Source organism: Sylvia atricapilla, chromosome W, assembly GCF_009819655.1.
Source record: "Sylvia atricapilla isolate bSylAtr1 chromosome W, bSylAtr1.pri, whole genome shotgun sequence".
Classification (NCBI taxonomy): domain Eukaryota; kingdom Metazoa; phylum Chordata; class Aves; order Passeriformes; family Sylviidae; genus Sylvia; species Sylvia atricapilla.
This window is the reverse complement of record NC_089173.1, coordinates 9,947,655-9,975,095: the sequence shown is the minus strand read 5'-3', so window position 1 is coordinate 9,975,095 and position 27,441 is coordinate 9,947,655. Positions and strand designations below refer to the sequence as shown.

Below are 27,441 nucleotides of genomic sequence, written 5' to 3'. Positions count from 1 at the left end.
ATGTTTTTATCAGTTTGCTAAATCACCCTGTGGCTACACCTTGCTATTGCTCTTGCAGGTAGAGACAGGAATCATTTCAGGAGGTGAGTGGAGAGAAAGCGCACAGCTTCTCCAGCAGATGCTGGGGATGAAGCATCAAACTCAGCTCAGCAGGACCAGGGCATTGCTCTCACTTCAAACTTGTCATGTTTACAGATACCTTTAAAGAGCTCTTCCTGGGATTGCTGTTCTCCAATTAGCTTTCCATCTGTGAGGAAGCCAAATGATCCATGTAATGCTTAAATTCATGTTTTCAGGTAAATATTTATATTAAAGCAGAAATTCTACACTACATTAAGGAAGGGGGAAAACTTTTTCTCAGTTCTGGAGGATTCAAACACTGCCCTGCATCCTGCTGACAGATACCTGGCTCTTGAAGGGAGCAAAGAGAGAGAAATGGGTTGCTCTTCTGCCTTGTCAACTTTTGGCTTCTCAGTGCCTGACTCTCAACCAGTTTGTGTTACAAAACAAACTCTGGGCAAGTTTATGGCTGCCCACAGATCTTGAATAAAATTGAGGAAGTGAGTAGCACATCCATTATTTAAAGAAAGCTGCAAGTGGCACTAGAATCCTACAGACATGGGCATGTGCTCTGTATACATATATTTCTTGTTTTTTAAGAAGCTGATTATCCACCATGGTGCCAGAATTATAGAAGACTTGTGTTAATAGTTTATGCCTACCAACCCCCCATCATCTTTCAGCTCAGTGTTAGTGAGTAACTTTTTAAGTAGTAGCAACTACAAGTTATAAAATACATGTGAAGTTGTATTGCTGACACTTATTAACAACTGTATTTTATTGCCTGTTTATGTTGGAAGCTTTTAACAGTAATAGTGTTACCAGTTTTGCTTTCTTTAATGTTGAATTTATAATATAGCAATGATTTTATGGTTAGAAATTTAATCTGGGCTCTTATGTTTGCTGTTCTAAGCAAAGCTTTTTTTTATACAGTGAAATTACAGTATTTCCACCAGGGTGTATGTCCTATGAGACATACAAACAAAAGACTTTGCAAGCTTACACATTGAAGCTGGAAATTAGGAATTAAACACTTAAACTACAAAGGAATTGAAGGATAAATCTAGATAAGTCAGTAATATTGAATTTACCAGGTTGCTTGAGCTGCCTTACGCTGCTCCCTTGATGACTGCAAATCTGACCAGTCTCTTGTGGTTGTTCACATTTGTCATGGGGAAGTAAATGTGCCAGCATTCACTGTCTTTTAGGCTTGGGCAGTACCAAACACTGACATCTGTAATGATAAAAGGACTATTGCGGGGAGTTTTGTGATCCAAGTGAGGCTTGGTTGTAGGCAAATCCGCGGATGGCTGGGACAAGGAATTCTGCCAACCTGTATATTCTAGAACATGTGGTTTTATTGCAAGGGTCATGGGTAAAAAGGCCTTGCCTTCAGCCACCAGCCTCAGCTGAAGGGAAGTCCCAAAGAGAGAGGGAGAAACAACAGCAGGGTATAAGCTAAGTGAGAAGGGAGCAAGAGAGCAAACTGGCAGGGGAAGACAGCAGGAGAGAGCAAGAGTAGGGGGAAGAGGAAGGGTAAGAGAGTTAAGAGCAGAGGTAAGAGGTAAGAGAGTTAAGAGAGCCAGGTCTTTGTTACAATACATTTTATCTCCTTTTGTGATGAATATTCTAATTTACAGTGACCAACCAATACAAGACGCAAAATCCTATAGAATTTACATACAGCCTATAAGAACTACTATATTACCATACTGTGTTATATTTTAAACTCTAAAAACTACTCTTTAGACTTCTGTTTTGCTACATTGACCTTTGGATCCCTTAGCCAGCAGAAAGGTATTGTTCAATCAAAAGGGATTCTCCTTCAGCTAGCTAGGCTATTATTTTCAGGTTATATAGTAACTAAGACTCAGTATCCTACTGATTTGTTAAAAAAATATGGATATTGATCTAATACCAATATCCAACTATGACGGCCAAAGACTCTCTAACAGTTTGAAGTTAGAAAGTGTATGTTTATTACGACGCCGGGCAGCGTGAGGGATAGCTCCCAAATACACACGCGCAATTTACAGATGATCACAGGGTCTTTTTATGTACAAAAGTGTTGAATACCCAAAACACAAATGCATATTCATGACTCTGGTCCATCCCATTCCCCGCTTCATATGGTAATTAGCCAAAAAGCAATTAAGCATGCGTAGTTTGTTCTTTGAAATGAGTCGGTGGTCCTTTTTAGGGGGTGGGGTCTCAAAATGATGAAGTAAGATGGGTCTTCCTCGCTTTGCCTTTTTAACCTTTTAGTGTTGGTGACACCTGGATCCTGTTTTCTCAAGACTATCTGATTTATGATCACATTGTGTTCTTGGAGTCTATTGATTAAGTTGACAGGTCTCCTGATTTATCGGTTCCTTAAATCCGGCTTCTGTTAAAAAAAGGAAGTTTACCTCAGCAATGTCTAGTTAGTAAAAGGGGAGTCTACGTGCTAAAGTCTTTTATTCTTCAAAATGTAAAGGGAAGTCTACGTCAGCAAGTCCACGTCTAATTCTTTAACTAAAGTCCTTAATTCTTTAAAATTAATATCTCACTACAACTCAAAGTAAGCTTTCATTTCTATTTCGATTATAGGTTTCATATTTTCAGAATCTTTGCTAAGCAATTATATTTATAAGGTTTCCCTGATTCATCTTCGCCAATACTTGGTACCATATTTTACCCCTGAGTCTGAGAATTTTGTCCTTAATGTTCAAACAGAGTTCTGTTATTTAAAGGATAAGAGTGATGAGATGATCATGTTATCACTTGTCTTGGGGTTGGTAGAAGTGTTGTTAACTCATCTCAGTGATGTTGGTGGTATCACTTGCTACAAGAGAGCCTGGCCTGTATCTTTGCTAATCTTTTTCAGGAATGGTTTAGTACCTTGTCTTAATGTAAATTTTGATATGTGGAGGAGTTTGCTGTGCGGCTCTAAATTAACCATGGTACAACTGCCCTAGCAATTCCCTTTAGCAAGAAGGTAGGGACTCTGAGATTTTGTGTTCCTACTGCAATTCCTTATCTTTTTTCTCATAGTGTTCTAGCTGATGTGTCTACCTGATGGTAATTAAGAGCCACAGTGATGCACCAAGACTTTGTTATGATAGTGCCTCCCATGTGCAGAACAAAAAGGCATTTTCTCTTCCCAAATCGTGCTATGCTACCGTGGTCTTTGTTCCACTGGTTATTTTTCAGGTGTTTGGTGGCAGTGGGTGGGGTTGGGTATGACTGTATAAAGGAACAGTTATCATTGTTGGTAACACCTTAGTAAGCAAGTTGTCTAGCCTGTGGTGGTAACATTTTTCTCTTTCTTGTAGCCTTAAGGCGATGTGGTGGAATTTACCAGCATCTCATGCCTTCCTCCAAGGGCAGGAGTTTGCGTGAAGTGTTATTGTAGGTGCTCACATGGCTGTCCTGGCTCATGGAGCTCCAAGTTATGTCTTTTCTGAGAGAAAGGGCTGAGCAGATATACACTGGACTTGCCCTCCTCTTGTTATAAATGCATATTATAAAGTTGGCTTTTCGCAAATATAAAATGAACACTAGATGTATAATTGTACTGTATTATGTTTTATTAATAGAGTTTAGAAAGGTGATGAATGTATTTTCTCATTGTAACAAAGTTTTAACAGTAAAAAGACTAGTTTTTTTTTTCTCTTTGTAATATCTAGACTGACCAAACCAGAAGATACAGAGAGAGAGAATTTTCCACATTGCTAAATTGATAAGATTGAGAGAGCGGTGAAACAAAAGCTACAAGAAGGAATTCATTGGTCTTCTGGTATCAGAAAGACTACCAGGCACCAACAATGACTTTATCTAATAAAATGTTAATTTGGTACAGTGGGGCAAGTTTTCAAGGGGGGGGGGGGGGGGGGGGGGGGGGGGCAAATACCAAGGGAACATCTGGACTCAAAGGAATGTTTGAAAAATGCATATGTAAAAGGTTAATCCTTAAAAACAAGGATTTTGAAGGAGTGAGTGTGCTTTTCTGGTGAGGTACCCTGGGCCGAGATACTTTTGCTTTTTTGTCTCCTAATTGTGTATTTTTATTTTTTATTAAACTTAAAAATTTTTCTAAGATAGTGAAACTCTTTTTTCACACTCTTAAAATTGATTTCTTTCGGTGATGATGAGTGTGCCAAATGCCCTGGCTTCTTTTGGGATGATACCAGGGATTTCTTGTCTGCTGCTGGCTTTATCTTGCTGTTGGCTATCATTCTGAGTTTTTAGGAGGAGAAAATATTTCAGTAAGGGAGTTGTAAACCTTACCTCTGGCAGCTTAGACATTTATGTGAGCTCTTCTGCAGAATGTCAACCAAAATAAGCTGGAGTGGTTTAAACAGCCTAAATAATCACTCTTTGTATTGGTTGATCCTGAGTAAATAGGTTAGAAAGTACTTAAGAGCAGCTCAGCTGGAGCCTTATGGCAGAGAGTAGGGGCAAGCAACCAAGGGTGCTGAGCTCTTCCATGGCACAGCAGTTCCTAGAGGAGGAGAGCCAAACCTAGGGCAGAGGTTCATTGCTGCTTGGAGGCAGAAATGTGGCTTCTCCCTGCAAATAACCCTGCAATTACAGCTGAAATAAGAAAATCCCACTTCATCATCCTCATGGGGAATGAGTGTATTTTCTGGTTAGGCTGTAATGATCTGCTGGTGTGTCATGAAAGAAGTGATTAAATTTATACGTATTTCGTGTGGAAGCAGGGGATGGCAATGCTGGCACCCTTCTGGTGGTGCTGCCAGGTGCCAGGGCATGTGGTGTGGGGCTGCTGTGCAGCAGTGTCTTGTCTTCCTCACATGTGTACAGAAGAGTCCATGATATGGTTGTAACCAGCTCCCACTACTTGTTCAGATTGTTTATTCATTAGTAAAATTAATGGTAGGAGGGAGTTGGGCTGGAAAGTGTGAATGTGCAAGATGAGAGGTTGCATGACAATATGGTCCTAAACAAGGAGTCAGGAATAAATAATGGCAGAAAAAGAAATGGGAGGAGGAAAAAATGAGTGGGTCAGAGAAGGAAATGCTATCTTTGTATTTACTTTATTGTTTCAGTTCCATCCCAGATGTGTCTAACAAGTCTGACATTGTTTGAGATTTTCATTAATAAGAGCCTTTCACAAGGCCCTGCAGAGTAATGCTTGTGTGTGTCACTGGAGCAGCCTGACACGGCTCTGCCACCCTGCAGGTTGGGCAAAATGCGCTCATAGGGAATGGGGGGGAGCTGGATCTTACTCCTGGTTTTAAAGGGAGTAAGAAACCACCAGAAACTACTTTTTAAATTTGTGCCTTTCTGGCCTTCTTCACCAAAACAAACAGTGTAAGAGGCTTCCTGGTGAATTGTGTATGTCATTCCTGACACAATTTTATTTTAATTCTGGAACTTGAGTCATTCTGATTGCTGCCATCCATAGCTGTGCATATGTAAAAGCAAAATAATTTAACACATTTTAAGGAGGAGTATCAAAAGCTTCATGAAGTAAGACTGCCATAGCCTCTCATCTTCAGGTAAATCCTTTGTTCTGGTTAAGAAGTTTAAATGTCCCATGTGCTTCTGATCCATTATTATTGGTTAACCTGCACTTTCCTATATGATTTTGTTGTTAGTATTGCTTTATTGTTTTAACTGGATGAATAATTTGATTGGCAAGGGCTTGTAATTGAAAAAATACTGTTCATTCATTGAATTATAGAAGTGACCCTCACTGGTGCTAACAGTGTGAGAATATGGGTTGCGAAGTGCATTGTTGTTGGTTTTTTTTTTTTTTCTTTTCTGGGAGGAAATGAAGAGGAAATGAAAGCCAGCAGCATAATTGCCATAATTTCTTTACTCTGCTTTATGTTAGAATGAATTAAAAAAAAATTAATGCCAGTGCAAATAACAGCACTGCTGATTGCTCCTTGTGTTTTGGGGTAACCGCCTGCTGTTTTCCTTTCAAATTGGTTGTGTTATATTTTCAGCATTAAAAAGAAATGCAGTATCTCCTCCTAAATCCCTCTATCCCATTGTTCATGGCTGTAAGATGACTTTTCACTGTAACTTGGTGCTATTTGAGCTCTGCTGTGACTGGTGCTCCCTGTGCAAGCCCAGCCAGAGCTTCCTACTTCCTGCTGTGGTCACACCTGCTGGGGGGAATTTGTGAGAAGGAGGGTTGGCTTGGGATCACAGTGTAAGGTATTACTTCTGTTAGGACTTCTGCAGTTCCTGTGGCTTGTATGCATTTAGTGATTGGCATGAAATGGTGGCTGTGATTCTAAGACAGTGACTGCCTGAGTAGCTTCAAAGCAAAAATTAGATTTGACTTTTTTTTTTTTTTTTCTGTGCTATTGTGGAAATTGATTTTTATGTGGAGCTATGATCTTGTGGGATTCTGTATGAAATATTCCATACACATGGAAAAGAGCAGGATGCCACAGATTTTTAGTGAGCTATGTGAACTTTCCCTTCAGGCAAGAAGTGGGGCTATCCAGTTTTCCACTCACACTGGAGACAGAGCTGAAAGGGCTGCAGAAGCCAATAGTTGGCTCTGTTGGAGATGGTCTACCCTGCAGGTCTTTAAAATAACAACTACAGTGTGCAAACGTGTGACAATTTTTTCTCTTTCCAAACCTTGTTCTAGATGTCAAAATTAACCTGGACTACCTGGGAATGGTGAAACATAGCCCTGGGATCCTGCCATGAACAGTAAGAAAGTTGAGATACTTTGTGTATGCAAATAATTTTCTTTTAGCGACTAAACTCCAGTGAAACTGTTCCTGTTCAATTAACACAACCAGGCAACACATTGTGTAGCTGTAGCTCGATGTGGAGGTGCTTCCAGCTTTCCAGACAGTAAAGAGGCAGCACAGTAGGTCAAAGGGGTGGATCAGCAGGGGAGCATTCTTTGGGAAACTATAGTGGGGAAGTCTCTGCAGTCAGTATGGCATTGGAGCTGAGAAGCTGCTATGGGTGGTGCATTAGGAAATTGTTGAGGTGGTAGCTGAAGGATGCTTTCCTGTAACGTATAATTATATTGTGAGACTCCATCGTTACCCAGTGTATAATTATATCAATACTCCACTGTCATGGGATATCTTGAGTGCAAATTAGACTGAAATGGGATTAGACAGATTAGTGGAAGAAAAAAAGTGGATTTTGAAGTGCTCAAGGCTGAATTCCAGATGCAGTTTGTGGGAGGAAGTCCCTAAAACCCTGGCAGAGGGAAGCTGCCAGAAGGCAGTGTCCTTTCACTGTCACTGCTCCTGAATTGACTGCTGTTAGACAGGTAGCCTGGCTGATTAGGTCTTCAGTCTGAGCTTTCCTGTCTGACTTTTGTGTGTTGCTTTTCTTATATGAAACTTAGTGTGTAACAGAGCTTAATTAAACAGTTCATGTAGCCAAGAAAGCAAGATAGCTTTAAAGATATTCTTGAGTGTTGATCAAAATATTCAGATATTTTTGTGCTGTTGGTAGCCTGAGACATCCTAGTTTGAAGGATACGTAAATATTCATGGCTGTGCATGCTCTGTATTCTTTACATAGCCTTTTCCAGATGTTGCAGTAGACATCCTTAAATTAACACATTGAAAATTATTCTGATTAATTTTCCTGGTACAAAATAGATGACTTGAGAGACTGTGTGGGTGAGTAACACGTTTGTAAAATGTCAAGTGTCTGCGGAAAACTTACACAATTTGTCAGCTTCACTGGGACAGAAATTAGAAGGCTTTTGTATTGTTATATATAATAATTTAGATACAGTCCATTGGAAATGTACATCTCTTGAAAACTCCTGTAATCTAAACTCTATACAGCAGTGTAAATACTTAACATACAAATGTTCAAATGAAAAAATATTTTATTTTCTTTTGTAGGACTCTGACCGTGTCAAGTTTAATTCTTCTTCAGGAGCAGTTTTTTTCAAAGGGCTTTCAAAAGCTGGTTTATATAATTGAGATGTTAGGCACTGCTAATATCTCAAAAATAGCAGGACTCTCTTTTGATGAACAAACTATAATTGTTAAATTCTTGTAAATCAAATCACCGAGCCTTATGTTCTTTATTAGGACAGCTGATAAAGAAAGACACAGGAATCTTAGTGCTTTGTACAAAGTAGAGTATGTAACTCAAGCAGATTCTGCTAAGACTGATTACTTTTGGCTTTCTGAGAAGTTTGTTCAGCTTACTGTTGTGGTTTGAAAACAAACCAAGTGAGAGGCTCTAAGTCAGAAAAAAACAATTTAATGAGAAGAAAAAGAAATAAAATAAATGCAACAATACAAAAAGAAAAACCACTGACAGAGTCAGAATACAACCTGATCAGGGTGATGGAAGCAGTCCAGATGAGGTGGTCTTCCTGAAGCAGTGATCTTATAGAAAGGTCTGGTAGCTCCAGTCCTCTGGGAATCCAGTGGGTGAGCGCTGCCTCTACTGTCCCAAATCCCAGCTTATATCCAGGTGAGAATGCTTGGCTCCTCCCCGTGGGCAGGGCAGAGCATCTCACAATGGGGTGATGAGTCATGCAGGAGGTCCTTGATGGCCCATTAAAGAGAGATAACTCCCGGAGGGAGTTATCTCTGAGGCATGCGAAAGGCATTGATGGGCCATTAACTAAAGATGGTGATAGAATACATCCTAAACTACAACCCAGGACACCATTGTAAAGGGGGATGTAGACCAAGTGGATTGTGTACTAATTGTCTGAAAGAAGAGCAAAAAGAGACTAGCCGTTTTTTCAGTAATTGCCACTACCTTGGGTCTACTGGAGGTATCTATGAGTCATGCACAAGGCATTGATGGGCCATTAACTGAAGATGGTGATAGAATACATCCTAAACTACAACCCAGGACACTTACCTAAAAAAGATAAATGTATATATTTGTAGAATATTAAATAGCTTTGAAATCTTTCCAGAATGCAGCTAAAGCTTCAGTTTACTTTTTCTGATTGTGGATTGACTGAGCTAACAATTTAAGCTGTACTGCTCAGAGGTAGAACATTCCTTCATTTTGAACTGTCTTTTTTAGCAAATTCACTGTTTGAGAGGTTGGGACATCTAGAACGATCCTGGGATTTTTGTTCCCTGCCAATCAGTTATCTAAAGGTTGTGTGGCTTCTCTTCTGGCTTTTTTTTCAAGGTGGTTATTGGAGCCGAAAAAGCTGGACTGTTGTACTGCTATTCAAGATCCTTGTGTTTGGTAGGTTCTTAATGTCCATTTCTAGCAGAAGTATCATCAGAAATCCAAATCTCATTTTGCTTTTAAAACTGTTGTGTTAGAAAACATCCATGTGCCACTAACTAAAGCTGAATGACCACCATGTGAAGCACATCTTACTCAGCTCTCATGTCATTTGTGAGGCTTATAAGGCAGTGGGTGGTGAGCTGTGTTGTGCTCTGGGTACATTTCTGACCTAGTGTGTCCTGAATTCTCAGTTCAGTGTTTGTGCCATTTCAAGGTCTGCTCAAAATAGCTTTAGAAAGAAAATAAAGGAAAACTAATGCCTCTAAGTTGATCTGCAGCCTGGTATTCTCTTAGCTTCCACCTTCACCCATAACAGCAATGCAAAATTAGGAACTTTGCTGACAGTGATTTGTGTTGCAAATCATACTGACTAACTTGATCTAGAAGCATTTTTCTCAGGCCTTTATTTGCATATGTAGATTTTTCTGTTCCCAAGGATGTAGCTTAGGTGAAGCCTCCAAGTAAAGGACATTGTTGCTGCAAGTAAGAGCAGGTGGGAAGGCTTGGAGTTCAGTGCAAAGTGATTCCAAGGTGGCTTGTCAAAGGATACTTGAATGGCAGCAATAAGGAATTACCAAGGATTCAATTTCTCAGTGATGCACGTGGTTCTGGTACTCTGGTATGTGATACAGGAGAGGATTCCAAAAGGTCTTACAGCAGAGAATGGGAAAATGGGCTTTAATGTTCTGAGCTTTTTTTGGTTTTATTGCCAGGTAATGTATACTGGCTATCCAGGAGTCACTTGTGAAGACTGGAAGATTTCAGTCTGCTGAAGTGTACGTGTGTTGTTTTACTCGGAAGCTTCACAGACTTTTACTTCCTGTTTTTATCGCTTGTTTCCAGTCTGATGTGAACTGGCCTTTTCATTAAGGCTTCCAGAGTAGTAGTTGGTGCCTCTAAATCTGACACAGACTGTCCAGAATGGAGTTCCTGGCAAATGGAAGCAATCCATGGAGGGTAAGACTCCTTACTTTGTACTGTCAGCAGTCTTGGGAGATAATGATTAAAAACCATCCTCCAGTCTTAAGCACAGAGGCAGAATCTGACATTTCCTTTAGGAGAGGGGTGGCATGGAAGCTGCTTTATTGTCTGGACATGGGCAAACAGCAGGAGTTATGGGCATTGTCACTGGTAGGGGCCTGCTCTGCATTGTGGATGTAGGAGTAGCAGTAGGAGGACAACAGCGTTTTGGGCAGCTGCCACTGACAGGCCATCTGGGTGCTGTGCACAGCTCTGAACAATGCTTGGAGCTACAGCTGGGGATGACAAGAGGGTACAGATGTTTGAGCCAAGGGCAGAAGAGACAGCAGTGCTGCTGTCCAGAGGACAGAGCTGATGTGAACCCAGGTGAGTCACTAACCTGTCAGATCATTGTGGCTCTGGCAGGGAGCTGGCTTGTCTCACACTTACTTTCTTGTGTTTTGGGGCACTGTCCCTGCTGCATCCTTGTCCCCTCCCTGTGCTGGCATCTTAGACTCACTGTCACTGCGGTGTGTCATCTGCAGCCTATTTCTTGTCTCCCTCTCTTTGGTCCCAGGCTGGGATTGCTGTGTGGGGAGATGATCTCGTTAGGGCTCAAGGGAATGGGAGAGAAGTCCATTCATTCCTTGGGACTGGATTATGCTATGCTGTAATTGCTGAAGCTCCCAGTGTTGAGAATATAATATAAGGGCATCCAACCTAGGTCTGTTAGGCTTAGCACAGCTATTCAATATAACACAGCATTTTCTTCTTGCCTATGGTGCCATTTTAAACTGCACACTTTTACTTAGATGTGACGTATATGTGGTGTATTAATGACTTAATCTGCTCCAGGGAACTGTTTTGTCTTTCTGCGTGAGTGAAATACTATACCGAGAAGCGTGGGTTTTTTTAATACTTGAAGTATTACTGAAGACTTCTAAGCTTGTGTGAGCATGCTGAAAATAGTTTTATTTTGTGTCCCTAAAATAGATTGAATAAAATTTTTATCAAACATATTTTTAAAGTACATTAATGAAGGCCATTCTGTAACTGCAGTTGACAAGCATGGTAGCACTGCTTTTGGTGGGTAAGACTTCTTCACGTAATACAGCTGCAAAATTTCCATTTGTATAAGATCTGTTCTGCTACCTAGAGTTGTATTTCGACTGTTGACTTCCTTTATAACACTGAAATTTTCAAAATGCAGGACTGGCTGACTGAAGCTAATTGGTAGCTTTCATTGTATTTTCTGTAGTCTATAATATGGGGTTTCTTTTGTGTCTGGACTTGATTTTTATGGAAAATGTTTAAGTACTTATATACTTCTGGTTTGTGGGTGGAAGTTAGTAAATTATTCTACTTGGTAATGATTATCAGGTGATAGTTGATATAGGTTAATGCTGCTATTGAGTAATGCAACTCTGATGCCTGTTATAAAAACTGGGAGGCTGTGCTGTTCTCCAGAAATGCGTACAAAGTTCATGCTGGAAACTGCCTACATCAGACTGGTCTGCATCTGACTTCTAAGATGATAATACTTTTTTTAGGCATATATTCTCTGTATTTAGAGAGAGATTCTCTTATTATTACTTATTTAGAAATTAAAGCCATTCTTTTAATAGCATAGTTCAATATCAGATTTAATCAGTTGCTGCTGGGAGGGACAGTGCTGCTTCCTTCTCTCTTTGCACAGTGGATGCAGGGGATTTGCGGCGGCTGCCCAGAGAGCAGCATCTCACTGTCCCTCTGGTGGGAGGCAGCATTGGCTGTGCTGGCACTGCTTGTCCCCTGACAGCTGTTTGCTGTTGGCTTGTGAAGCTGGGTGGTTTGGTCCAGCACAAGGTAGGCAAGCGGTGGTTCAGTGAAGTTAAGTAACATGGGACTGTAGCCCTCAGTAGTGTTCCCAAGCAAGAATTTAGCCTCTTGCTCCCTTGGATTTCATGAGCACTCTGTTTTTCAGCAGTTGTTTTGTTAGTTTTTGATTCAGGTTGTCTGCTGTGCAGGAGGAAGGACTGTGTTACCACTGTAGGTCAGGCTCAATCCCAGCATCTGCTTTGTGATTTCTGAGAATCATTTAAAACCAACTTGCCTGCTGTAGGAATGATGTTTGCTGAGGTCTGGCCTCTGACCTGACAAGTGTTAGCCACATTCCCTGGATGCTCATATTTGCTCCTGAGGATGTGTGGGCTCATTCATTTAATGGCTTCCTAGGCTGTGCCCTGCACACTTTGTCACTCCTTGGCATGTCTTGTGTCACTAATTTGTTGTTGTTTCTGAAGAGCTGGCTATAACTGATACAAGTAACCTAGATAAGCAGTGTGCACTATCAACTCTGAATAATCTAGAGCTTCCTGACAGATGAATTACAGGCATAAAAATAAGTTTCACAGGGTATCCACCATGTGAATTGCATTCAGTGGCATATGACAATGCATGTATTGTGTTTGTTTTATGGAGTTGGAATTAGAAGTAGTTTAACTTCTCAGGAATGCTCAGCAATTTTACATGGGTCTCAACCACACCTCTTTTAAGTTGTCTTCCTGTAGTTAGGCTGAAGATGGTTAGAACAAATGTATTGGTTTTTATAGGAAATTAATCCTTATTCATTAATATATGTACTACTTTTTTGCGTTTCTGAAAGAATGATGGCAAAATATGACAGCAGTTACAAAAGCAAACCCTGCAAATCAGAAACCTCAGGACCTTGCACAGTAGTGAGAAATTCAGCTCCTGGCAGGGGATGCAAGTTTATAGTGGTGATCAGATTTGTCCTTTCTGTGGTAGAGGTATAAGCAGAGGTGTGAATTTCTGATATTTATATGCTGGGAATGTAGAATCAACGCTGAGGATGATGGAAGCTCTATTGTTAAAGATGAAAGTTAACTAAAATTTTTCTGAGTATGAAAAATTCTATTTTAACATGGAATTTTTTTGATCCCTTCATACTGTTGTGTGATGTATTGATCTCATTAGAGAAGCCTGTGTAATGTCCACAGGATGGTAAAACAAGGACTGAGACAAGCACCCATCCTAATTGCAGTAACCACACTGCACATCACGTAGGACCTCACAAATAATGAAGTAATGATGGTAGGAGAACAGCTCAGGTGATGTGGCACTTTCTGAATGCTAGTTTTGTGATGGAGGATGGATAAAACCTATCCTATTTACTCAGCAGACTTCTTTAAGAGAGGAAACCTAAAGTTTATTTGAAACAAGAGGATGTCCTGAGGTGTAGCAACACCAAGAGTTAAGAACCACTTTATTCTGCCAGCTGCTGTAGTATCTGGGGGAGGGAGTGGGCAAGTTAGGTACTGTTAAACAATTCTGTTTGATGCTGTCTCAGTTGTAGCATGTTTAAAGTATTGCAAAGCACACGCTGAATTTATAATTCATGCTTATAAATACTGTGTATTATTTCCTTCCACTAAATGTCTAAGTCTGCTTTAGCAAAACAAGATTTTAGACAGGCTCTTAAATTAGGAGAGTGTAGCTGAGACTCTAAACAACACGTCTAACCAACGTGGCTACCATGACGTTCTCCTTTATTCTCTATCAGACAGCAGGTTATATAGGTTCCCAGTATAGTTTACCATGACAGGCCATACAAAGAATGCAAACAAGCCTTATTTATCTTATTCTTAAGGTGGCTGGATTGTCCATGTTACAATACTACATTTAGAAACCCACTATTCCCTGGGATACCTTAACGTGAATTTTCACATGCGCCACAGAGCCCTACAGGCCTTGTCGGCCCCAGGAGCCCACAGGCCTTGCAGGCCACTGGGCTGTCTGGAATTGCTCAACCCTCAATCCAAATATAAATCATGTCATCGCTCTCTGAGAAACTCTGCAACATAAGAGCATGTGTCTACTCTCTGAAGTCAAAATTTTGTCATGGCACAGAGCAATTGAAGGGGAAAGGATGATTTGCAGAAGCTTTTATTTTCTGTTATATATAAACTGCCACTGAGACCTTATATAAAATTTTGCTTTTGTATCTTAAAAGTATTGACTTAGAAAAAGGAATTTGTTCTTTGGGCTGTGAATTAATAGCAAATTGCTTTAAAGAAATACCTGATACATACAGCTACTAAGTTTTTATCATTCAGTTATGTTTATAAATGTAAAATATATAAAAGACAAAAAATCTGAAATGTGGCTCTTTTCAGCAGTATTACATATTTTATATTTTGCAATGTTTGCTAATAAATAAATGTCAACAAATAGAAATGTTTCAACTTTTTCACTGTCTCTTCAAGTGGAGGTATGATTTCACAAGCCAGAATATAGTCTGTAGTCTTTTATTTTGGTTAAAGGCTGTAAGATACCATACTCTTGAGACATAAAAAAAAAAAAATTCACTAGGAGTTTGTTTATCAACTGTATTAGATCTTAGAAATGGAAGTCATTAAGATTTTGGCCTCTTCTATACAAATAATTGTGATTGCATCTTGCTTATAAATAATTTGAGCTGTTTCTCTCTCATTAAAGCCACCTTATAAGAGAGTCACAGCTTCCATTTTAGTAAATTGTTCATGGGATAGGCAGGCTCAGGAACAACTGGGTTAAAGCAAGAGATTACTTTAAAAATCTAGTGCATGTGCTCTCTGTTCACTTGATTAGTTTTCATAATTCATCCTTGTTTCCACAGTAGAGCAGCCTAATGCATGCAAACAAGAAGCACTTTTCTTGCTTTTGTGCTCCTTCATCTCTATAATTTTACCAGAGAAAGTAAGTGAAATGGGGAAACAGATAGATTGTGCATGAATGTTTGGAACAAATCTTGGTTTGTTTAGTGAAAAACTATGGGATCAGAGAGCCAGGTGCTATTTGGGGATGTATGTCTGTGACTGCTTCAGTTTTTTTCTGTTTGACTACAGGTGCATGAAGAACAGAGGAGATATTTCTGCTTATCAGAGATGATGTGGAGAGACTCTTTGTGAGTAACTGATGTATGTTTTCTAAAAAGCCCAAAATGCTAATGTGGGAATTATTTTTTTTTTTTTTTATTCTCTAACTTAGAATAAAATAACCGTGCCATTTGTCTTAACAGTTTCTTTTGGGTCTGGAAAGCTGTGAGTGTAGAGCCCTTCATGGGAACCACGGACAAAGCTCATGGTTGAAGGAAAAATCTGGAGGAGAGAGCAATGTATGGTTTCATAAGTGATTAACCAGAATGCTTTACTTGTCTGTAGTGGTCAGTTATCGTCGATTGATGGAGAGACGGGAAGACTGATTCATGATCAGAATTCGATTTTACTCAGGTTTTCTAAGTCTTATATACCATTTCAGTAAGGTTAATAATTTCTACTACAATAATTAGGTTAAAAGATCATACAAGCAACTCATGCATTATACAACATCTTTATCGTAGGGGGTTGATTGAATCTTTTCCCTTAAGCAGGTTTTAATCCCATCTTCTCATAAGCTCAAAGTTGTGTTTGTCCTTGCCACGGCATCCTAGTCACCTGACTAGTTATGCTAATTAAGTCTGTCTTACTCTCAGACTTGTGTATTCCCACATCTCCCCTTTCTATATTAACCAAAAACACTCCTTTAACAGCCTTATCAATCAATCTCTGCACACATTGAAGCAAGCAAGGTATCAGCTAACATAATTATTAAAATCATAGTATGCATTCCTATTCTAAGAAAATCTTTTAGCCGACTGTGTCAAACCCCAGCCACTAGACAAGTTCTCTAGCCAGGATCCAGATTCTGCCTTGAGTTTAAACACACTATCCTTCAGCAGCTGAATGCTTTTATGGATAGATTCTGAGTGATCAAAAAGATTCATACAACACATTCCATCGAAATCCTCAGCATCCATGGCCTTGAGCAAGGAGGAGAAAATCGATAGCGGCCCGGTTTTGTAAACTGGCATGCCTTATACTGTCAACATCTGTTAATATATTTAATAAAGCAGAGCTGGTGGCATTCGTCTATTTTGCCAGCCAGCAGGCTACCTTATTTATTTGACTTAAGGCCTTTTTTGCAGCCAGTCCTGGCAAAAGCAAAGAGGCCCAGTTCAGCTGGGTCACAGACCACAAAGACAATTCATCATCACAGTATTCATCAAATGCATGCAAGCTGCGCCTTATTTTGCGGGGATACTTGTGCTGTGAAATCACGGATGCATTAGATGTCAGCAGAGTCAGTCGTCCCAAACTACAGGGACCTCCCTTTATGTGTGAAGGGATTGCTGCCCAGGCCCGATCTCCACATACCAGGAACATTCCCGGTGGCAGCCACAGGGGGACGTTACTGGACTTAGAAGGGCTGCTAGAAGTATAATTACACCAAGAGGTCTGATTCCTATACATGGGGTGACAGGCAGAAACATCCCAAGCCTTAGACTGATTTTTTTCCTGTGTAATCAAAATTGACACAAAAATCCATTTTTACAGAACCCAGGAGTTGTAATACTTGTGGCTCCAAGGGTGTTACAAGAAGGTAAGGAGTCCACTGATCCCATGTATTAACAGGATTTGAGCTCTCTACAGTGCTTTTAGTAGCTTCTGGTATTGGCCAGTCGTCTAATGGCAAGCCAACTAAACAGGTTGAAAATGGATTTTCTGGGGATGCAGTAGCTAGGCATAAGGTTTCTTGTTTGGTTGCATTAGCCAGGGTTACCCAAACAATCGTTTTGGGTTGATCAACAGGCCATGCTGTGCTACCATGGGCAAGCAATGCTAATAAACATAGCATCTGATTCAATACCGTGGTGTTTTACTTGATTGTTTTGATCTATTTTGTGGAGAGAAAAAGATTCCTTTTAGTGTATTTCCTTTTTAAAAGATCAGTCAAATATAAGGCACTCACTTAATTGTTTTGTCTGCATTCCAGTTATCAAATATGGCTATTTTCGGATTTCCTCAATACTTGCCTCCTGAGAGGAGGGAGGTGAGGACTATCCTTTTCTTGTGCCCTGCTATAATTAAAATTTCAATGGCTGTTTACCTGAATTACACCAAAAGGACTCTGTACTATCTCTAGTTTTCATACTCTTTATACCGACACAAACCTCAAAGGTCACAGTTTCCTAGACAGGACAAAAGAACATCAGCTACAATCCGGGTGGGGTTCCTCCTCTTCCTCCTCTCCTATGGACTCGGTGGTGTCGGCTGCTGGTAGAGGTTCTCGGAAAGGCTTCACATTCTTTGCAGGAATCCAGCAAGGTCCTCTTTCTGAGGAGATACAAGCAAAGCCCCTTCCCAAAGTGATCAAGGGGTAAGGGCCCAGGATTTTACCAGATTCTGGGTCACGGATCAGTACTGGTGGTTTTTCCTTGCAGGAAAGCGATGTAGATGATGCAAAATGCCTAGTCATGGGGGGATGCAAGTTTGTCATTGAACAGTTTAAGAAATTAAAAGCATATAGGGCTTTGCATAGCCTTTCAGCAGGGGTGTCTCCAGCTCCCTCCTTTTGTTGTACCAGAAGGCGTTTGAGGGTGCCATGGGTGAAATGAATAAAATGTAAGAGATTCCCATTTTCTTACACAGTCTGTCATTTGTTAAAAAAATTGTACTTTTCAAATGTTATGCCAGTTGTAACCTGTCTGTTAAGAAAATTATGCTGTTTGTACCAAAGTTTGTACCCTCAAAAATCTTATTCCAAGTTGTATACCCCCTCTAAAACCCCGGGTTCCCTCCCCTTCCGTCGGGCTAGGCTGTCGCCATTCGCGCTGGCTCCTCAAACTGCTGGCCCCACCTAATAGGAAAATCCAAGGACTTCCATGATGCACCGCTCCAAAACCGAAGTGCAGTTGCCGGCAAACAGACCCAAAAGCCGTGACCCAGCACAAAATCCAGATAAAAGGGAGACACTACAACACCGAGAAGACCCTCAGCTACCTAAGGACTGAATTCTGCTTCTGCCGCCTTGCCATGACCACAAAGAGACTGGGAAGAAGTGAGGCCCCTAGAACCACACGAGCCCAGCTGAGTTCCTGGGGATTCCCGCGAGGCAAGAACTCCCGACTCTGCTGCGGCGAGAGCAGCAGATTCGACTGACACCTGATCCTCAGCGGTGGCCGGAACGAGAACGGCGACAGGAGTGAGAACAACGACAGGAGCGGCGACGGCGCAAGCGACCCCTTGAAAGAGCTTACTAATAAAGGCTTTTCAAAGGAGCAGGTCTCCTGGCCCATTTATAATAACCATGGGCACGCTCTATAATGGACTGTCCTGTGGGTGAGTGTAGTATGCTTCTTTTGTGGGTGATAACCCATAAGGAGAAAAAAATCTGCAACTCTACGGGAAATGTATGCAGGTCCATTGTCTGTCTTAATCTTTGGGGGATTCCTAGTGTGGCAAAGGCAGCAGCGAAGTGACGACAGACATCCTTTGCTGTCTCTCCTGTGTGAGCTGAGGCAAACAGAGCACCAGAATATGTGTCAATGGAAGCATGCACAAATTTCAAGCGGCCGAATTCAGGAAAGTGTGTTATGTCTGTTTGCCAAGTCTGTAGGCTTTGTAAACCTCTTGGGTTGACTCCTATATTTACATTAGGAAGGGTGCAACGCTGACAGTCGGGACATGTGGCGATGATACTAGAGGCCTGAGCTGGAGTTAAATCAACAAGTCTTATTAAGGCTCCAGCATTTTGATGAAAGAAGGCGTGACTCAGCCTAGCTTGCTTTATTTTGTTTGGTAAAACATGCTTCAGTGATAAAGCTAGCAAGTCTGCTTGGGCGTTACCTTCAGTGAGATAACCTGGGAGGTTGGAATGTGACCTAATATGCATAACAAAGTAAGGAGCCATCCTCTTGTCTAACAGAGTAACCAGCAGTTTCAACCAGGAAAAAAAAGTCATTTTTAACATTTTTCAAAACAGAATTTTCTGCTCTTTGAACAATATATGAAACATACGTGGAGTCAGTAACCAGATTAAAAGGTATACTGAACTTCTGAAACACTGACCACAGTGGCTAATTCCACTATTTGTGGAGACCCTTCAACAACAGCAATATCAGATTGCCAGGTTCCAGTTTCAGAATCTTTCCATACAATCACTGATTTATGGGTTTTCCCAGAACCATCTGTGAATATTGTCATAGCTCACAAAGGATTCTCACTTCTCTTTGGTTTAGGGAGTAAGTTAAAAGAAGAATTTAACAATTTGTGTTTAGGTGGATGGATAGATATCTGTCCTGGGTAATCTGCTAAAGTAATTTGCAATTTTTTCAGACATCTGTAGCAACAAATTCAAGTAAAACATAGTGAGAGGCAGAAAGATACAATCAAAATCTTTCCCAGCCAAGGAGGTCAGCCTTTGACGAGCCTTGATAATCAACATGGCCATAAGTTCATCCTGCATGAAAATAGTCTTGGGCATGTTATTAGGCAAAAAGATCCATTCGATGATTAGTAAAGGGTCTGCTTTTTCTGAATCCCACTGAAATATTAAAGCATGGGATTGCTTGCTGGGGTTCAGAATGATTAACCACAATGGTAATTCAGGAGCCCAACGGGCTGATTGTATCTGAGAGATAGCATCAGCCACTTTCTGAAGCGCAGTCTGTGCTTCTTTGTTTAAATGCCTAGGTGATAAAAGGTCGGGCTCTCCCCCCATGAGGGGAAACAATGGCTCTAAATCTGCATTTGAAATCCCAAGCAGCGGACGAACCCAATTTATCGTTCCCAGCAGTTTCTGTGCATCATGTGAAGTTTTGATTTCAGTTGAAATTTGCAAGGATTGTGCCGAAATGGAATGCATGCTTATTTGCCAGCCCAAATATTTCCAGGGAGATGTCTTTTGAACCTTTTCAGAAGCAATGGTCAGGCCCGCTGATGTAACAGCCTGGCAGACCGCTCGCATTGCTTCCTCCACACGAACCACAGTTTCTGCAGAGATGAGGATATCATGCATATAATGATACAACAGAACATCAGGCATTTTTTCCCGTACTGGACTCAGAATTTTTGCCACATACCATTGGCATATGGTCGGGCTGTGTCGCAATCCTTGAGGCAGTACAAACCAATGATATCGATCAAGTGGTACCTGCATATTAATGCTTGGCGTAGAAAAACTAAATTTGGGTGCATCATCTGGATGCAGGGGTATATCAAAAAAGCAATCCTTTAAATCAATCACTATTAGATGCCAATTTCTAGGGATCGTAGAAGGCGAAGGGAGCCCTGGTTGTAGGGGCCCCATTCCCTCGATTGCCTCATTTATTTTCCTCAAGTCATGCAACAGCCTCCATCCCCCAGACCGCTTTTTAATTACGAACATAGGTGAATTCCAGGGACTATTACATGGGATTATATGTCCCTTTTTTAGCTGTTCTTGTACAAGTTTTTGTAATACGTGCAGTGTTTCTAATGACACGAGTCATTCATCTACCCAAACTGGATCAGAGGTTTTCCAAGTCAGTTTGGGGGTGTCGCACACACCAATGACCCTTATGCAAAATTTGACTGCATAAAAATTCCCTACTGTGATAAAACATCTCTCCCCCACAAGACCAGTGGCGCAGAGACCACAAAGGGTCTGACAGTTGCTACTCTCCTCTCAGGCCCTGTAATTTGTACCAGGTGTTGGCTCTGATAGCTTTGACTGTTCCCACCCACCCCTGAAAGGACCTGGGGGACTGGCATTAATGGCCAATCATTAGGCCATTGACTTTGAGAGATAAGACTGATGTCTGCGTTGGTATCAATAAGTCTGGTTAGAATTAACTCTTTGCCTTTCAGAGACACTTTGCATTGGCATGTGGGACGCTGAGAAGTGATACGTTGTGTCCAGAAAATCTGTGGCACCCCTGTGGAACCAAACCCGCCCCCCCTCTTTGTACCTTTTGGAGGTATGGACAAGGGGGCTTGCCAGGAAAAGTATAAGCTGAGCAATTTTGCTGCCTGCAGGGATCACGCAGGGTGGCTGTGGAGTCCAAGCCATAATTTTTATTTCCCCAACTGTATCAGAGTCAATGACTCCTGGCAAAACAAATAGACCTGTTGCTGAGGTAGAAGATCTACCTAAGAGCAAAGCATGGTAGCCCTGCGGCAAAGGACCACAAATCCCTGTGGGGAGACAAAATACAGAGCTGTTGATTAACGTTACTGTGTTACTGGTTGATACATCCAACCTGGTGCTTTCTGGAGTGGCTGCCCATAGTTCTGCGATGGTCTGGGTGGCGGGGGCTGGGCTGGCTGGAAACTGAAGGTCGGTTCTGGCAGCTGTGCCTGGGGAGGCTGTGGAACTTGTGTCTTCACGCGTCGCCATCCCGCGCTGTGAAATGAGTTTCCCTGCAAAGGCTGGCCATTTTTGTGAAATTTAGAGCTACAGGGTTTAGCAAAGTGAGGACCCTTCTGGCAGCAAGGGCATACATTCAATGTTTTTGCTTTTTGCGCCTTTTGGCAGTCCTTTTTAATGTGCCCAGGCTCCCCGCAGCCAAAACAAATCGACTGCTTTCCGGGCAATATTTTTAAAGCGGCAAAGGCATGGGCTATACCTTGCCCCACGGCTTGGTAAGTAACTTGCTGTTGTGTGCTGCAATGTCCCCAGGCGATTGCAAGCCTCAGTCATTTGTAGCAATGTGGGCTCTGGTTCTGGAGGCAAAGTTTTTAAAAGACGTTTGCAATCCTCATTAGCATTTTCAACAGAAAGTTTTAGTAGTACAACTTCCCTGGCTTGATCATTATCAGTTTGTCTTTCCAGAGTTTGTTTCAGTCTGTCCACAAACTGCATATAGGGTTCTTGTGGAGCTTGCTTAATATTTATGAAGGATTGTTGCGGAGTTTTGGCATCAGGCACTTTGAGAAATGCATACCTGGCTGCCTCGGTGATTCCCTCCAGGGCTTCTCTCGGTAAGGCAGCCTGGCCATTAGGATCGGTATGCACCCCCTCGCCAGCCAATTGGTCAATAGTTAAGGCAGCCAGGGCTTGGGTTGCATGCCCTGCATATGTTAAAATTAAGTTTTCCAGTCTTTTTTTCCATTGTGCCATGAATATTGCATATTGCGTTGGGATAAGCAAAGGGTTTGCCAAGAATTTAACGTCATGAGGAGTCGTCAGGTGGGTAGTGAAGGTTGCTCTTAGTAAATTACTGAAGTAAGGGGATCCCAAACCGTATTCTGTCGCTGTATGGTGCAGTTCCTTAATTTCCGAGTGGCCTAAGGACTCCCATCGTGGATTTCCCCGCCCTCGGGCCGAGTTGCACAGGGGCTACAAAGATTTCTGCCGCAGTTTCAAAGTCTTTGTCCTTAAGGGCTTTCTTTTTTATCCGTAACCCATTGTTATGCATATTTGGAAGGAATAGGTCTGGATCTTTTTCGGGGCCAGGGTCAAAAGACTCTCCGTCGCTACTAGAGTCACTGTCCGCATAATCAATTAACGTTTGGCGGCTCTGCGGTCACTGGTGGGATAGCGGCAAGGCTACAGGTGGCGTCTGTGCTCTGTCCCTGGCTTTCGTCGAGGAGGGGGTGCGGACGGGAGAGGGAGAGTGGGACCTGGGCCGATCAGGGTTTAACACGGGTGCAGGGACCATCTCTGCGGTTGCCTCACAAGTTACCTCGCTTACCCCCTCTTTTTTAATCGCGTCCATGACCGCCCTCCAAGCAGGGAGCAGGTGAAGCTCTGGCTCATGGCCAGGCAGCGTAGCCAGGTCGTAGAGTTTTACACCGACCTTGTCCCAGTAGCAGAGAGTAAAAATAGAAGCAGCGGTGGTATCGGGAAATATGTGTGACACGCATCATAGAAGTGACTTAATGTCCCTCTTAGGGATGGGGGATCCATGCTTGCTTAGGAGGCGTAGCATGGTTTCATAGACGTCTCTCTCGGTGGACATTCCCTGTCCCATATTTTTAGTTCTCCTGGCTCACCTGTCATGTCGCAGCGTACAGGGGTTGTGGGCACAAACGCGGTTCTTTCACCGTCACGATCAGTTCTAGGGGCATTGCCGATTGCCGTCAGATAGACGTCAGATAGATAGGTTCTTCTCCAGTCACACGGAGCACCAGTTATCGGTGATTGATGGAGAGATGGGAAGACTTGATTCATGATCAGAATTCAATTTTACTCAGGTTTTCCAAGTCTAATATACCATTTCAGTAAGGTAATAATTTCTACTACAATAATTAAGTTAAAAGATCATACAAGCAACTCATGCATTATACAACATCTTTATCGTAGGGGGTTGATTGAATCTTTTCCCTTAAGCAGGTTTTAATCCCATCTTCTCATAAGCTCAAAGTTGTGTTTGTCCTTGCCACAGCATCCTAGTCACCAGATTAGTTATGCTAATTAAGTCTGTCTTACTCTCAGACTTGTGTATTTCCACAGTCAGTCTTCCAAAGGCTTTTGCTGTTGACTGCATAAAGTGTTCCAGACAGCAGTAAAACCTCTGACATGGTGGGTATGGGGAACCTTTAGCAGGGTTAACTTGTTACTTACAGAAGCTTTTTCTGCCTGTCAGGTTCTTAACACTTTATTTTCCTTGTCCAGTTTTGGATTGCAAGTCTGCTATATCTGCCATAAAGATGATGGGAATAGTAGCAGTCAGTAGAAGCTTTCCTGAAAGTTTTCAGTTCTTGTCTGCTGGAATAAACAATATTCCGGGATCAAGCAGCTAAACCACACTCCTAAAATATTACAGGAAAGGAAGAACCTCCATGATGGAATGTAACTGTTCAGAAATAAGCACTTAAAGGATTTGCTTATGTGGAGCCAAGGTCATTTTTAGAGAGCAAAATTAGGTGATGCATTGTCTTATTTTTCAGATGGATTCCATAAAAATGCTGTGCTTTTACTGCTGTAGGCTCCTCACCCAGCTCATTCCTTTGGAGTGATTAGTCCCAGTGTTTCCTTTTTTTTTTTGCCAAATTTCCAGTAGCAGTTGTGAATTAAAGCAGCATGTTCTTTTAGGATTTTCCATTATAGTCTTTGTGCTTCTTTTTTTATGTGTAAGTTGTAGTGGTTTCACATTTGCCGAATTTCTGTTTTGCCAAATTTAGTGTAGTGGTTTGTGTCTACTCTCTTTTTCCTCTGGGAGATTGGATTTTGGGAGAAAAAGGCAAAACAGGCCCAACTTAAGGTAAACAGATTGTTTTATTAACACACTAAGAAAAAGAAAATAAGAAAAGAAAAAAAAAAACTAAATGAAACTTCCAAAACAACCCCTTCTCCCACCACAAAATGTTAACTTTCTTACAAACAATGTAAAGAGACAAAACTCAGAACTCTAGGTCAGTACCACTTATAAAACAGTCTTTCATTCAGTATTTGAGAGAGAGAGAAGTGGCTCCTGTTGTTTGGTAACTTTCCACAAGAGAAACAGTCTGTTTGTGGCTTCTAACTCACACAAATGCAGCCTGCCCAGGAAACTTCTGCAGTTGTGGAACCTCCCATATCACGTAGTCTTTCCCGTGACTACATATAGGCCATAGACTCACATATATATTGGGGTGTCCCATTTTAAAGATAAGCAACTTCAAAGGCATAGGATTCTTCAACTCAAGGAACAGAGATGTCTTCTCACTTTTCACTGGTGCAGGGGGCTTCTTATCATCTCTGTGTTCAAACCTCTTATGGGATCACTAAATCACAACTTCTAATTCAATATTCACTCTGTAAATCACAGATACCTTTGCTCAAAAATCCACAAATCATTTCCCCAATTCATATTGTCCATGATTTAAAGGATTATTCTAGCATATTCATATTACAGTCTGTTACCATAACTCATAGGAGATTTTTCAGCCTAGACCCAAGGCAATTTGTCATCTCTTCCAGCTAAGAGGTCACTCTTCCTTTACTGACTTTGAGATCTCCATATTGTCCCTTTGCATGTCTCAAATTTGGCCTTTCCTATCTCTCTGAGAAGGGTTAGAGTTTTAAAAGTCTCAATCTGTGTCAGGAAAGAGTTAACATTCTTGCAGATGAGTCATGTGATCTCTGCGGGCAGCAGCCACCAGGATTTTCAAAAGCTTTGGGGATGGGGGAAGAAAACTCAGGCCGACAGATCTCAGAGCAGCCTGGCTGGTGAATGCCTCCTGCCTCCACCCCTTGGTGTCATGCAGGATGGCCCAGCTTGGAGCAGCTGCAGGCTCCCCTCCTCCTGCTGGGGGAAAGGGCCCAGACCCACATTCAAGCCTCAGGCCAGTTCTCTCCCCCTCCCATAGGGGGAGGGCAGGGTGTTTTATAGCTGCTAAAAACTGATCCCAGCCAGGATGGGGGCATATGCTCATTCCCTCCCCTGGGAATCACTGGGCCAGGCTGGTCTCCTGTAAAAAGCCTGGGCAGGACAAGCAGTCTCAACTTTTCCCCCCCTCTCCGTGGGAATCCTGCCTCCAATATATTGCAGCTGTGTTAATTACCAAAGAGTGAGAACAGCCTTGCCGTCACACCTATGGGTGTGATAAAAGAGTGACTTAGTTGGCAGAGAGTCAGAGTCTGCTGGCTGTGCTGTGAGGAGGAAGGGACAGGAGGTTATGTGAGGGACAGATAAGGTAAGACACTGTACAAGGGACAGACAGGGTTAGGTGGCTGTGCTAGGGACAGGAAGCAGTGAGCTGGAACTGCAGAAGGAAGGGAGAAGAAGAGAAAGAGCCAGAACTGTGTGGAGTTCCCCATGGAAGGCTACATAGAAAAGGTATGAAAGACTTCTAGATAACAAGGTGCTGATGCTTGAAGCCCTCTAAAGTTTTATTGACGCACTCTGAGTGCATGGCCATCTCAACTCTGACACTCCCCCTCAAGGAGAGAGCCGGGACTGCCTCCTTACCTCCTCTGGGGCCGGAAGGAAAAAAGGGCCAGTCATCTGGGGTCTTCTGATTTTAAGCCGGTGTTTTCCAGAGGCATAACTAACTCTTTAATTGGTCAGCCAAGCTGTCAACATCTGCTATAACTTCCTTAGGAAAAAAACCTCACATCTGTGCTAAACTACCAGATATATGAGTAATGTGGTCTTGAGTGCTTTCTTTTAAACCATAAACTGGTACTCTGGAGCTGCTGCTTTGTTCTAATGATAATTATCTAGGAGAACAGTGCCTTTGTAGACAACTTCAGTGCTTTTCCTGGCAAGGAAGAACTCAAGTTACAAGAACTGCTCTTACCTCAAGCACCTTGATTTCTAATTTTTCTGATATTTGTAGCATTAAAGCTACACAGTGAATTTTTTTTCTTTTTTCTTTTCTTAAATTGAAGAAAAATCCTTTTATTACAATAGACTAGTAATTGCTTCAACTCCTAGGTAGGAACCAGTTTGGGTTCCTACACGTGATTTGCCTTTCTTGTTACCTAGATCTAAAAAAAAAGTTAAATGATTTTTAGACTTCCCTCTTCCTGGAGCCTTTTGGATGTTTTCATAGATACATTTTTGTGATTTGTTTAGTAGCTAATAAAAAAAAGTTGCTTAATGTCCTTATTCTGGTTTGGCATCTCCAAATAGTGCATAATTTGAAAGCCTGTCTTGCTTTCACTCAAGAGAAAATCAACTTAGATACTTGTAGTCATCTTTCCCTTGGCTTCTTCCAGACTCTGTTTGCTGGTTCAGGAAGGCTGTGTGAAGATTCCTTTATAACAGTCTCCTGGGCAGATGCTGGGTTCTTTATGAAGCAGCAGGAGAAATCCTTGTCCTGATCCAGCTGACTTACCCAGGAGATAGTGTTATTTGATTTATTCTGTTATGTTGAAATCTCTTGTGGACAATGTCTGTGAAGTCTTAGCTGCAGTTGGCTGAGTAGCAACAATAATATGCAATATTCTTCATTATTTCATTATTTTTAAATAAGATCTCTTTAATATTATCTGCTTAATAAAATTGGAACTTGATTAGTTGGTTTTTTTTATTAAACAAGGAGTTTAGGTACAAATGTTCCAAGTCTATATTCCTTGAAGTGTTCTTATGGTGATGCTACAGTTATTGATAATACATACATTTTTCCTGGAGCTTATTTATAGATGTTGACTATATTTTAGTGCAGTCATTTTCAAAAAAGACTTTCTGTAAAATAGGCAGCAGATATTTTTTGGGGCTAGCATTTAGTTTGTACAGATGGTTGCTGTTAAGGACGCTTCAGTTGCACAGCAGTCCGCTTTTCATGGTCTTTAGCACTGGGCTGGGTCAGGTTGTGCTCTGATACTTAAGTGGATGAGGCTCACAGCCAATGACACTCACCATGAAGAAGAGTGTTTTGGGATTTGCCTACATTAATACTCCTCAGTGTCAGCATTAGTATCTGCAATAACTGG

The 27,441-nt window shown here is 41.6% G+C and overlaps 2 long non-coding RNA genes across 2 annotated transcripts in view; one reads left to right on the top strand and one right to left on the bottom strand.

Annotated features, from left to right (window-relative positions):
- LOC136373294 (uncharacterized) overlaps positions 1-27,441 on the bottom strand; it is a 394,644-nt gene that overhangs the window by 190,194 nt on the left and 177,009 nt on the right. The window lies entirely within an intron of this gene.
- Positions 187-27,030, top strand: LOC136373299 (uncharacterized). Its single transcript, XR_010745619.1, has 4 exons — positions 187-296; positions 6,677-6,741; positions 15,126-15,184; positions 26,725-27,030. It is a non-coding gene; the product is annotated as an uncharacterized lncRNA (long non-coding RNA).